The sequence below is a fragment of the Ipomoea nil genome, unplaced genomic scaffold (genome assembly GCF_001879475.1).
Source record: "Ipomoea nil cultivar Tokyo-kokei standard unplaced genomic scaffold, Asagao_1.1 scaffold0642, whole genome shotgun sequence".
Lineage (NCBI taxonomy): Eukaryota > Viridiplantae > Streptophyta > Magnoliopsida > Solanales > Convolvulaceae > Ipomoea > Ipomoea nil.
Window position 1 is genome coordinate 5,791,048 of NW_017617070.1, and position 12,284 is coordinate 5,803,331.

Sequence of the window (12,284 nt, forward strand, 5' to 3'; positions counted from 1 at the left end):
CAAAATTGAACGCGACTTTATATATATATAAGTCCGTTCATATGAGAATTATTCCTTAGGTGATAAAAAATTTTAGCATTAAGACTTAATAGCAGTGATTATATGACATAAAAGATATATGTTGGTTTAAAAATTGATAATCAAGTTAATTAGAAAATAATTTTGGTTTCTGCCTCCGTGAAGTAATTGGATATCAATAATTGAGAAGGTTGATTGATCCTCATCTTAAAACCGCCCAAATAAATATATTCTATTGTCACGTTTAATGATTTTGAGGCTATTCTATTATGATTAATCTTCCCAATAATTGAACTTATTGGATAAAGATATTTTCAGGTGAATAACCCTCCGTACACGTCACCATGCCCAAATTTAACTAATATGGTGGAAGGAAAATGGAATATCATAACCACTACGTAGGCAATTGTTAACCACATGTCACTGTTTTGCTTCACCGACTGTTTACCCTGTCGTTTTCGATTCAATGATAAGGATGCAATTAAGTTTTAAAAAATTAAAAAAAATAATTCGCTCTTCTATTGAATTGTTTGTGTTCTTGATCCTAAGGGAACAGAAAAAAAAAATCAATTAATCATATCTAGAGGAACTTAATTTTGTGAACATATATTTTTCAAAGTTAGGATGTAAGTCAAAGTATCTATGGAGTCTCTGTATTATAGTATTTTGTTTAATTTAATCATTGTACATTTATTCTGTTTAATTTAGTCTATCTATTTTAAAAAGTGATGAAACTAAGGATAATTGTCCAAATTTTATTAGGAATATGGTTATAATTATTTATTTCAAACATACCAATAGATATCCTACACTTCTAGTGTCAAGGAGTATCAGTAGATATGTTTGGTCCAATTTTGGGGAAAGTATATGGGACCTGGTCACTCTTTTATATGATCATTATGCACTACAAGAAAAACAACTTTTAGTGACAAAAAATTAGTGACGGGTAAAAAACCCCTCACTAAATGTATTATTTACATAATTTTAGTGATGGTTAAAAATTACTCTAGCTAAAAATTTATGATATAGTGACAAAAATTTAATTCTATATTTATTTTAAAAATATACTCTCACTATTGATTCAAAAGATGATATTACTCTCACTATTTATATCTTCAAATTATTTTAATTCCCACCCAAATTTTATTTTTGGGCGCCCTCTTTCTGACCTCTTTCCCTACCGCCATTGTCGTCTACACCCTTAGTACTACAGCGTCGTCGCCAAAAACTCCCTCCGTTGCGCAGCACGCTGCCATCATCCATCAGCTCCTCCGTTGCCGCACAATAGCCTTGCCGTCGCCAAGAAAGTCCAGCCTCGCACAACAGCCGCCGTCGCACAAAAGCTCCTCCGTCGTCCCACAGTAGCCCCAGCAGCTCCTCCGTCGTCGCACAGAAACCTCTTTGTCGCCCAGCCTCGCCACCCAGCCCGTTCTATTGCTGCTGCCATCGTAAGTTTTTGTAAATTAGGGCTTTTATGAATTACAGACTTGTGATTTTAATTTGTGCCATCTTATAGCAGCACTATCTCCAAATTTGCAACCTAATTTCAAACGTGTAGGATATAATTAATGTTTATTCTTTCTGGGATGCTTTGATTGCTTTCTTCTACAGTTGACTAGTGAAATAGTAGGAGAAGTGTACGATGTTGTAGATGTGCTTCAAAGAAAAGCAGATATAGCAAGCCATTCAGATGCTTTTATTGCCTTACCATGTTAGTATGAGATCTCTGTAGACATATCACTTTTGCACTTAAATTGTTAGGCAAATCGACTGAAACTAAAGGCCCTTCTTGATTTATGCTACATCAATTTATTTTGGTGATTTTATTTTCAATTTTAGCAAAGGGTTGATAATAACATAGAGGACAACGTATTAAGGGGAAAGTGTGGTTTCTGCCTTCTTGGGTTTTTCACTATGATACTAAAAAGTAAAAACAGAAACATGTATTTCTATGAAAGCAACTGTGGTAGGGGGAAGCATAGCTAGGGATATCATGCGTGCACGCGCTCATCGGAGCAGGTTAGGATGTGGTGTTGCTAGAGAGTCAAAAGCTTATGCTACTAGATTACAAGCTCTTTGGATACTCCCCTTCTATTAGGTACTATGTGCTTTATTTTTAGAACTTATAAGCATTCCAATCCTCTGCATGTTTAGGTATTATTCTGGTAGTGAGTTCATTACCATAATGAAAGGGATATTGGATAATAATAAGATATGCTCCAACATTTTAGAAAGGGCAATTAGGTTTCTTTTGTTGATAGCTAATACTGAAGCCATTCATATTTTACCCATATTTCAGGTCTTATAAACTTAAAAGACTTGCAAATTTCATCCAGCAACGATACAGATTGCAGTGATTCTTACCTGAAAGGTACATTATTTTACAGGATCTTGGTGTTTACAATAATTTATTAATTTGTGACCTTGATAGCATGAGAAATGATTTTTTAAAGACAGATTGTGTCTTATTGTTCTATAGGGAATTCTGTAACTGTGTAAGATGGTTTGTGAATTTCTGTGGTGATTGGTAAATTATATTTGGCTGTCATGCTAATTGGATACATGGTAACATGATAGCATTATAATCTGCAAGGTGATTTTCTTTTCTTTTTTAATAGGTAACTAAATTAGAAGAAAAACATGAGAGACACTACATATTTATTATTAAGTACTGAATGTCAGCTTTAGTCTTCATGGTCATGTCTGGGAAAAAATAGTTTGCTTAAACATGCAGAAGATTGGTATGCTAAACATGTAGAAGATTGGTAATTCGGCATGCTTATAAGTGCTAAATATGCAAAAAGTAATCTGATTATTATCCAATATCCCTTTGACCCTTTCATTATGGTAATGAAAAGTAATGAACTCACTACTAGAATAGCTAAACATGCAGAAGATTGATATGCTTATAAGTTTTAAAAATAAAGTGCATAGTACCTAACAGAAAGGGAGTATCCAAAGACCTTGAAATCTAGTGTCATAAGTTTTTGACTCTATTTTGGAGGTCAAAGGTGTAAACCCCATATTCAACTTCCTCTCTTAAAGATTTATTTACCCCCATATAAATTTCTATGGCAGGGCATGGTGGCTCACAGCTCTCAATTGTGTTAAACTTTCAAATTCAAGGAGCTGTTAATAATGGTTGATACTTGCCAAACTGCTACACTTTTCTCTTAGGTGAGCTATTCTTTTCCTATGGGTTACGTAATGAGTTGACATTTTATTTACTGCTCCATGATAACTTAACTGAGTATTTATTAGTTTATGTACAAGGAGTATTGTTGATGTCAACAGCATATTATCGAACTGATATATACCCGCATGTACAGGGGGAGGTATAATAAAAACATGCATTTCCATTAAATTATGTTTAAATGGATTTTTGTCAATATGTTTAGATAGTCTGACTTAACTTGCACTCCCCCCGTGCTCTTGCAGGTGCCCGTGACAAACTTGATCAATTGGAATATAGGAATACGCATTCATATATTACCCACTTTCTCCACCTAACAGAAGTTCCAAGCATGTGAAATTATTGTTATTTCATTCTTTTATATTAATTCTTGAAAGGTTGATTTTAGTGGTAATATTTGTGTGAGATGAAAGTAATGAACACAGCAAATAACACTCAAATAGGTGAAATGAAGGGCTTCACTAAGCCAACTTTTGCTTATATGTTTTTATTCTTAGTGTATTAATGGTGAGCAGCTTCTATGAAAAGATGTAGACAGTACTCACCGGTTCAAGGCTTGTTGGTAAATTATCCCAGAAGAAACTGCTACGGGAAGACAACCACATAACTTAAGAAGAGAGTTCTATCAATCGAATGACTTCGCGGATGCTGAGGTAATTTTCTCCAACACTTGCTCTGGTGGGTGTTTGTAATTGTTTTCCTAATTTTCTTTTGTTTCTCCTGGCTTTTATTTTCAAATTACCATTTGTATCTTGTTTCTCATTGCGTATTTGTTATCATGAATGAAGAGCATTGAGCCATTGATGAATTCATGCATTTATTTATTATTCTTAAGATTAAGATTTTGTTATGATGATTTAGATGTGACAATTGATAATTCAGCAAACCAGAAACCAAATCCAAGAGCATTGAGCATTTTATGTGACAATTCATATGCAGTAGATGTCACCCTTCTCCTTGCTCTGTTACAAATTTGATAGATCATTTGATGAATTCTAAGCCTGGAAATTGTATGTCTTAAGATTATACTAAAACATTTTGGAGTTTTATTGACAGTCAACAGGCAGATGCTTGTGATTCCGAAGTTGGAAGCGAGATTATAAGCAGGGGTTTTACTATTTGAGCGCACCATTGTTGTTGTAAGACTTGAGGCAAAATTAGTTCAAATGCAAACGAGTTGAGGCAAAATAGCCCACAAATACATTATTATGACTATTTGTTATAACTAGTATGCCACCCGTGCGATGCACGGACTAAATATTAGAAATATTTAAATCATGTTATATTATTAAAAATTATTAATTTTATTAAATTTCATATATAAAAGGTAATACGAAATTTATTATTTTTAAAATTTTTTTATTTAATAATTATATGTTGATTTGCTATAATAAAATTATGAACATAAATATTTACAATTAAAATAAGAATTCATAATTTAAGGTGGATAATGATATTTATGGGAAGATATACACATTATTGCCTACACTTGCGCTATCATTGATTCATTGTTCCCTACAATTTTTGTAAAACAATCAATAATGACAATTTTAAAAAATAGCATCATATCCTTGATTTGAAAATATAAGACTAAACGCGACAGAACTATTATAATCGGAGGACCTCAAATGGTATTAGTACAAATAAAAACTAAATTAAAAGTTTAATACAACATTTGTTAAATTAACTTGTTTTTTAACGCGCATTGCGCGATTAGAATAATGTCCAATGTTTTTTTTAATTAAGTTATTTAAAGTATATCAAGTCAAGATTATATTGGAATTGTTCATGCATAGATAATTGAATGTTAAATTTGCGTATTTAAATAGGTAATTCTAAGTTTACAAATGCAAGATAATATATTCAAGATTGATTATAATTGTCAATAAAATAATTGTATAGGTATAGTTGAAACCAAATACGGAACATAAGGGAGAGCAAATAAAAATTAAGACATAAAATATTAAATATATACTAATATTGAAGAGCTAACTACTGATTCCCAAACAATGACACTGCGAAGTAGTTTCCTACTTCAATTTTTTGTGTGATTTGAATACTCTTGAAAATAAATTCCGCAAGTAGTTAATATGATTTGTTTAATTATATTTTTTTATTTAGTTTTTATTTTTTAAAACAATTATTATTATTATTATTATTATTATTATTATTATTATTATTATTATTATTATTATTATTATTATTATTAAATATATGTATACCCTTAGGTCATTTTACATGTTAATCTAAACAACTAATTTTTTCAAATATCTTTTTACCACCGTCGATATAATTCATTGGTCAAATCCGCTAACGCTAACCGCTAACTGCTGATTGTCAAACAAGGACATTGCAAGCTAGTTCTCACTTCAATCTGTTATGTGATTTGAATACTCTCTTTGTCAACCAATCCTTCAAGTAGTTAATATCTGGCTTTATTCGTTTTATTTTTTTATTTTATTTTTTTCATTGTATTAATGAAATACTTGGTAAATAAATATATAGCACTATTTTGTATACAACTTTGATATTTAATTAAAAAAAATAGTGCACAAAAAAAGATAATAGACAATGTAGTGAATATAATCAATTGTTGAATTTGAATGTAACGAATTTTTAAATTGGAGAAATATAAAGACAATATAACTAATAGAATTATTTCTCTTAATTAATTTATTGATAATGAATATTTTTTTTTAATAAATACATTGTAGGGAGAGTGTGACGAATATAATCAATTGATGAATTTGAATGTAATGAGTTTTTATATTGGAGAAAAATAAAGACAATATAACTAATGAAATTATTTCTCTTATTTAATTTATTGATAATGAATAACTTTGTTTGAATAAAGACATTGTAGACACATAATAATAAATTAAAGAAATGCATATGTATTATTTTTTGTTGTAGCTACTAAATTATTATTTAATTTAATAAGAGTAAAATAGAGTATTAATTATGCCAACTTTGATTGGGATGAGGTTCGAACCTAAAACCTTTTTATTGAAATCAATGAGGTGAACTAACAGAAATTAACGAAAAAGATAATATTTAACGAAAAAGTTAACAGATAATCATATTCATTAAGGATAAATTAGGAAATCTAAAAGGAAAATTAAAATTTGATCAATCTGAGCCATTCATTTGATTAAAAAATTTGACCGCCATTTTTTCTACCCATTATAGGTCTAACTCTCTTGGGCTCTTATTAGTATACTAGTTTTTTACGCGCATTGCGCGATTGAGATAATGACCAATGTTTTTTTTTAATAAGTACTTTAAAGTATATCAAGGCAGGATTATATTAGAATTGTTCATGCATAAATAATTGAAACCAAATACGGGACATAAAGGGAGAGCAAATAAAAATTAGGGCATAAAATTTTAAATATATACTAATATTGAAGAACTAATTGTTGATTGTCAAACAAGGACATTGCGAGGTAGTTTTCCACTTCAATTTTTTGTGTAATTTGAATACTCTTTTTGTAAATAAATCCCCCAAGTAGTTAATATGATTGGCTTAATTATATTTTTTTATTTTTTTTATTTTTTAAAACAATTATTATTATTATTATTATTATTATTATTATTATTATTATTATTAAATATATGTATACCCTTAGGTCATTTTACATGTTAATCTAAAAAGTTAATTTTTTCAACTATCTTTTTACCAATCGTTGATATAATTCGCTGGTCAAATCAGCTAATATAATCCGCTAACGCTAACCGCTAACTACTGATTGTCAAACAAGGACATTACGAGATAGTTCTCACTTCAATTTGTTGTGTGATTTGAATACTCTCTTTGTCAACAAATTCCTCAAGTAGCTAATATGATTGGCTTTATTAATTATATTTTTCTTAATTTTTTCATGGTATTAATAAAATACTTGGTAAATAAATATATAATATTATTTTGTATTATAACTTTGATATTTAATTAAAAAAATAGTGCACAAAAAAGATAATAGACAATGTAGTAAATATAATCAATTGATGAATTTGAATGTAAAGAATTTTTACATTGGCGAAAAATAAAGACAATATAATATAATAAAATTATTTCTCTTAAGTAATTTATTGATAATGAATATATATATATATATATATATATATATATATATATATATATATATATATATATATATTTTAATAAAGACATTGTAGGGACAATGTAGGGAATATAATCAATTGATGAATTTGAATGTAAAGAATTTTTATATTGGAGAAAAATAAAGACAATATAACTAATGAAATTATTTCTCTTATTTAATTTATTGATAATGAATAATTTTTTTGAATAAAAACTTTGTAGATACATAATTCTAAATTAAAGATCGAAATGCATATGTATTATATTTTGTTGTAACTACTAAATTATTATTATTTAATTTAATAAAACTAAAATAGAGTACTAAATATGCCAACTTTGATTGGGATGGGGTTCGAACTTCAAACTTAATACCTTTCTTATTGAAATCAATGAATAAAAGTTAACGGTGAACTAACAGAAAGAAAAGATAATATTTAACGGAAAAGTTAACGGATAATCATATTCATTAAGGATAAATTAGTAAATCTTAAGAAAAAATTAAAATCTGATCAATCTGAGCCATTCATTTGATTAAAAAACTTGACCGCCATTTTTTCTACCCATTATAGGCCTAACTCTCTTGGCCTCTTATTAGTATAATAACTAGTTTTTTACGCGCATTGCGCGATTGAGATAATGCCCAATGTTTTTTTTTTTAAATAAGTACTTTAAAGTATATTAAGGCAGGATTATATTGAAATTGTTCATGCATAGATAATTGAAGGTTGAATTTGCGTATTTAAATAGATAATTCTTCTCCCAAAGGTTGAGTCCCCAACCCCAAGGGCCCCCCACACTCCGACCTGACAGAGCATTGTGGGAAGTTGTAAATCACGGTGACTCAATGGTTCAGCAGACAGGGCCAAATGCTGATACGCACAAGGAATCTGCCCACTTTGGACATAATTCCCGCACTGCCGCCGCCGAGGTTCAAACTTTGGTCTCTTCTCCCAAATACTAACCACTAAACCATTGAGCTAAGCCCGTGCGGGTTAAATAGGTAATTCTAAGTTTACAAATGCAAGATAATATGTCAAGATTGATTATAATTGTCAATAAAATAATTGTATAGGTATGGTTGAAACCAAATACGGGACATAAGGGAGAACAAATAAAAATTAGGGCATAAAATATTAAATATATACTAATATTGTTTGAGGAGATTCCGACATTAGTATTTGTGGTTAAGTTCTATTAAGACTTTAATATTAGAATTAGATTAATGGTGTAGTTATAATTCTATATTAGACTTTAATATTAGAATTAGACTAATAGTGAATTAACGGAAAAGTTAAATGGATAATCATATAATTAAGGATAAATTAGAAAATCTTAAAAGAAAAAAATTAAAACCTGAACAATATGAACCATTCATTTGATTTAATAATTTGGCGGTCATTTTTTCTACCCAATGTTAATAATTAAATAAATTCGCTGGTGAAATCCGCTATATAATCCGCTAACGCTAACCGTTAACTGATTGCCAAACAAGAACATTGCGAGGTAGTTCTCACTTCAATTTGTTGTGTGATTTGAATACTCTCTTTGTCACAAAATCTCTCAAGTAGTTAATATGGTTGGCTTTATTAATTATATTTTTAATTAATTTATTGATAATTAATAATTTTTTTTTTTCACTGAATAAAGACATTGTAAGGACAATGTAGCGAATATAATCAATTAATAAATTTGAATATAAAGAATTTTTATATTGAAGAAAAATAAAGTCAATATAACTAATAAAATTATTTCTCTTATTTAATTTATTGATAATGAATATTTTTTTCTTTTTGAATAAAGGCATTGTGGACACATAATTCTAAATTAAAGAAATGCATATGTATTATTTTTTGTTGTAATTACTAAATTATTATTTATATAATTTAATAAGAGTAAAATAGAATACTAATTATGCCAACTTTGATTGTGATGAGGTTCGAACTTAAGACTTTTTTTTTTTTATTGAAATCAATGAGTAAGTTAACGGTGAACTAACGGCAATTCTTAAAATTTTAACGGAATTAGTAACGATGTGTGGGTATTTTAGGAGATTTTAGTGTAAAATTTAAATCTGATCAATCTTTTAATAAATCTGAGCCATTCATTTGATTAAAATCTGTGACCGCCATTTTTTCTACCCATTATAGGCCTATTAACTCTCTTGGGCTCTTATTAGTATATATAGTAGATTATTAGTATAGTAGATAATAGATATAAATAGTAGATATCTATAATTATAGTATTTTTATACAACATTGTGAATAATTATGTGTTAATATTAATATTTATTAGGTATATATTTATTAAACATGAAATAATATCTATAATTATAGGTTTTTATTATAAATGTGTAATATATTACAAATAATGTTTATATTTTAGATATATTAACATCAAAATATCTTAAATTTTAAATACATTTATTGCATTATATGCCATAACCCAAAGAAAACCCTAAATTTAAATAAATAATTTATAATTCATATTCATTAAAAATTAGAATAGCACCAATTATTCAGTGCAAAAGTAGTCAAATTATAGTTCATTTTATTCCATTATACTTTATACGAATTAAGAATAAAAATTTGATATAAATTAATATTAAATAATTAAAATTAGAGAAAATATCATGTTTAGTCCCTCAACTATAATATATATATCAATTTTAGTCCTTAACTATTAAAATTTTTAATTTAAATGCATGACTATTCAATTTGTATCACATTTGGTCATTCACTATTAACATTTTCAAATTAGGTGTATGACTATTCAATATGTATCACATTTGGTCCTGTCGTTAAATTTTCGTCTTCGGCGGAAACGAAGGAGGAAGGGAGCCCTCAGTTCTTCCTACGTCTCCGGCGGAGACGAAGAGTGAGGGAGTGGGGGAAGAGAATGCCGGCAAACCCCCTTCTCCTACGTCTCCGCCCTCTGGCGGAGACGGAGGAGGAGGGTGGGGGTGACCGGCGTTTTTATTATAGTTTTTTTTTTTAATTTAAAAATTATTAAAATACTTTTTACAATAAACATTTAATAAATTAGCTGGTCAACGGTGACTTGGTCGGAAAATTTAACGGTATGATCAAATGTGATACATATTAAATATTCATGCATCTAATTTAAAAATTTTAATAGTCAAGGATCAAATATGATACAAATTAAATAGTCATGCACCTAATTTGAAAATTTTAATAGTCAATGACTAAAATTGATACATGTATTATAGTTAAGGGATTGAAAATGATATTTTCTCTTAAAATTATACAACATTTAGTGAAAATGAATAATTATGTGTTGTCTAATGGTACCCGGGTTGGACTTCCATTTGGAAGATTATGAGTTCGAGCTTCAGTGGAGGCGTTATTGGTTCTTTGTGTTTCAGTAGGTTGAGAAAGTATATGAACAGATACTATAATGTAATAGAACCAGTAGCTTTCAAAAAAAAAATGTGTTAATATTAATATTTATTACGTATATATTTATTGTAAATGAAATAATATCTGTAAGTATAGGTTTTTATTATAAATGTGTAATATATTGTCACCGTGTGATGCACAACAATATTTCATAAAACATATACAATTAATATCAAATTATATAAAATATTACACATAATGTTTATTTTTTTTAAACACATAATGTCCCTTATAGATATATTAACATCAAAATCTCTTAAAATTTAAATACATTCATTGCATTATATGCCATAACCCAAAGAAAATCCTAAATGTAAATAAATAATTTATAGTTCATATTCATTAATAATTAACATAGCACCAATTATTCATCTCAAAAGTAGTCAAATTATATTTCATTATATTCCAGTATACTTGATACGAATTAAGAATAAAAATTTGATATAAATTGCATATCATATAAATTAATATTAAATGATATTAATCATATTATATAATTAAAATTATACATAAAATGACTATAATTTTTTCAAAATTATTATTTTAGTTAAGTAATTAATAATTCACCAATAATTTTATGGATGCATAAATTTAAAAAAACAATTGTGTAGTAATTGCATAAAAAATACAATTGTAGCGTGATATCACTTTTATTCAATTGTTAAAACTATATTTTCGTTTAATAACTATTTTAATTATAATTCAGTATTTAGTATATTATGATTATGATATATTTAATATGAACAACTAATAATAATTTCACATACATTCAATCTGTTTTAACCAAATAATAAATTCGATTGTATATTTATTTATAATTAAAGTAACAACTATTATAGTTATAATACAAAATTTTCCTAATATAATTACAAATTAGCCCTATTTAATATGGTTAAACCTATATCATTACAAAATAATTAATTTTACAAATATAAATTAGATATTAGATATATAAAATACTAATAAAATAATAATAACCATGTCTGACTTTTAAATTCAACCCATGAAAAATGCTTGGCCCACACTAAATTACGGAGTATTAGATTTTCTAGACATTGAGATTCTAGAAAGTAACGATTACACTCTCCAACATTAATAAGGGAAGGACTGAAGAGTGTAACCGCTATTTTTTTTAGAGCAAATACCAATTTTGGTCCCACGAGTATTAGCAAAATGACGGTTTTGGTCCACATATTTAATTTCTATCAATTTTCATCCCACGACTATTGTTTTAGTACCAATTTTCATCCACGACTATTATTTTAGTACCAAAATTCATCACGCCGGTCACCCCTCCATCCAATACATGTCGAAATCTACAAATTTTAAGGGCATTTTCGTCATTTTCAACTTAAGGCTCTAATTTGAGCATGAATAAAGGGATGTAAGCCTTAAGATCAATCTCAATTGGCAGTTCTCCTCCTCATCCTACTTTAATTTGAGGAGAAAAACTGCGAATCACGATAGATCTTAGGGCTTAAATCTTTTTATTCATGCTCAAATTGGGTTTTTAATTTTTAAAAGACGAAAATACCCTTAATAATTTCATATTTCG

At 28.1% G+C, this 12,284-nt stretch overlaps 1 long non-coding RNA gene across 3 annotated transcripts; it reads left to right on the forward strand.

Annotated features, from left to right (window-relative positions):
- The first annotated feature begins 1,128 nt into the window (after positions 1 to 1,128).
- Positions 1,129 to 4,441, forward strand: LOC109174505. 3 transcript variants are annotated; one of them, XR_002053078.1, is made up of 7 exons: positions 1,129 to 1,466; positions 1,630 to 1,729; positions 2,318 to 2,389; positions 3,097 to 3,195; positions 3,280 to 3,353; positions 3,457 to 3,864; positions 4,268 to 4,441. It is a non-coding gene; the product is annotated as an uncharacterized LOC109174505 (long non-coding RNA). The 3 variants fall into 3 exon arrangements; XR_002053077.1 differs by lacking the exon at positions 1,630 to 1,729; XR_002053079.1 differs by lacking the exons at positions 1,129 to 1,466; positions 1,630 to 1,729 and adding an exon at positions 1,882 to 2,116.
- The last annotated feature ends 7,843 nt before the right edge of the window (positions 4,442 to 12,284 follow it).